The following is a 2568-nucleotide window of genomic DNA, read 5'->3' on the forward strand; positions in this document are numbered from 1 at the left end:
GTTTCAGTATTTATAGGAGAGAGAAGAAAGCTTCGTTTGCTCATATTATACACAGGTCTATCTCATTCAGTTGATCATTTATTGATGTTATTGTGGAGCCGAGGTATTTGAAACTGTCTACTTTCGGAAAGGATATGCCTCCATGCAGGCAATGTAGTTAGGGTGGATTCTTCGGCTTATAATCATATACTTTGGTTTATATTCACTTATTTGAAAGCCGATTTCTCGCTCAATACCTTACCCATTCTTTCCTGATGTTGGTATCTATGCCGAAATATATGCCTACGTCTTTTATGGAATTATCTTTTTATTTTCTCGTTATTTTATTAGTCGTCCTTGTTCTAGTAGCTGTGTATTTATCCTGCGATGTTTTATCAGCTCTAGCTAAACTGAGGACCTTTCTTCTCTCCTCCATTGCCTTTTCGTTCTCTTAAATACCTATTTCTTTCTAGGTTGTATTTGTTAGCCCTATTTATAAGGCCTTCCAGTTTTCATCAACCGTGAGGCCAATTTTCTTCATGTATCCATTTGTAAACACCATTGGTATCAAACTGATACTTGCGCCCTTCCATACAAGTGACTATTGGTTTTCCGTTTTTTGGGAAAAAAATTACAATTTACAATTTAAGTTATTAACTATATAATAATTAACAATTTGACCAATCCAGATGACTAGCAAGCCGTGCATATTCTTCTATTTGACGGCAGATGACTTCATGTTCCAGATTCTTCAGATGATGAGGATAGTGACACTGGTGAGTGCAAACAAACAGAAGAAAGTGGAGAATCCAGTGAGGGAGAAGATACTAATAACAATGAAATTTTCTTATTGCTTATGAGAAAATAAGAGGGAAGGTAGCTTATGAATGAAAGTAGAATAAAAACCCAATGAATACTAAAAAATTACACAACAAAGACAAACACTACTTTTTGATGTAGTTTCCCGGTACCATCGGATATGCGAAAAATATTTCTGTTATATTGGATACGTGAAGCTGTCTTATTGATAATGATATTATGAAAAAAATTATGGTGTGTACTAGCAAATACAGTATACAAATACTCTTTAATCCAGGTAAATCTTTTTAGAGTAAGAGATATCAAATTTACCGATTCGGCCCAAATTAAAGCTTTTATATCTGGGAGGAGTCTTAAAATCAAATCACATGAATCATAAAGAGTTGTAGCAGTCAGTTGACCAATTTAGAATGATTATCAATGTTAAAAAGTTTTCATTTGCCTAAATCATATGATTCCTATGATTTGATGGCAACAGTACACGCCCAGATTGGGTGCTATGATCGTTTAGCATCCATCAGACACATTTTTTAGAAGTTCATTGTGAAATTATAAAATTGTTATTTTTTAATTTTAATAATTTATTAGTTCCTATTTCTTTGAGCTACTAGTTGTTCTAATTTTTTTTTAAAGATATTTTCATGGATTGATTTTTTTTTTTGTAAAGAGAATTTTTTAAATATTTGTATCTTCTTTTAGTTAAATACAGAAACCTCTTTTTTATTAAAATAAAAGTTTTTTTTACCCCTTACACATACAATAGATATTAATCATTAAATAAAAAGAATCTGAATTTCTAACGGCGGCATTTTGATACTTGCGCCCTGCCGTGACTTTTGGAAGCGCGCCTGTCGTAAGGTTGAGCTATTTAAAGAATAAATTGAGTAATTCCGCAGAAGTAATATTTTAAATTTCTTCTTTCTATAGTTTTCTGATTTTCTGCTCAGTGCTGATTTGCCTTACATGTACGACTATTTATTAGAAAAACTGTCTAAAGGGTGATTTTATTCACTGGTAAAAATACAAGACATGATATTTATTTATTTACTTCTTTTCGTGACTATAAAAAAATATGGGGGATGGATTGTAGCGAGCAATAACTGCATGATTAGGGGCCACTTGTAGCCGTAGCAGTTCAGGCGTAGATATTAATAACCTTAGAACTGCAGTGGCTCGGTTTGGAATCCGGATTGAGAGGTTGACTTTTATTTATGTGGTGGTCCCACAAAATTAATACATGGCCCCCACTATGTTTAGAATAGGGTGGTACCCAGTAGACAAGTCATCTGACTCCTCTAAGAGGGAGGGTTCCACAGCTCCCTAAGTTATATGACCTTAAAGGTCTCCTTCCCGTGATAATCAAGGTTCTGGAAGATTTCATTTTAACCACTTTAATACAACTCAACTAACGGAAAGGAAATACGCTCTAATGACGTCCTGCAGACATGGAGTAAAGGAGAGAGTGGTGTTTCTTGTCGCTTCTCTTCGATATATCCTTCATAATGCTTTTGTTGGCCACCATTGTTTCAGAAATTGCAGGATACAAGTTTGAAAAAATTGAGTTGTTCTCTATGGAAAATAAAGTTCCATATAGAGATGTTTTCAAAGATCAGTTCTTCGTACGGCCCTATTGGCGAATAGCTGGAATGCTTGAAGAGGAGCGATTACCAGCCACTACACATGTCGATTATCTGGGTCCTCCAGTGGCTTCAAATAACAGAGCATGTATAAATAAAATAGCTGAAAGATGAAACCTGTATAGATGAAACG

Source organism: Halyomorpha halys, unplaced genomic scaffold, assembly GCF_000696795.3.
Source record: "Halyomorpha halys isolate HHAL.00 unplaced genomic scaffold, Hhal_1.1 Scaffold1704.1, whole genome shotgun sequence".
Lineage (NCBI taxonomy): Eukaryota > Metazoa > Arthropoda > Insecta > Hemiptera > Pentatomidae > Halyomorpha > Halyomorpha halys.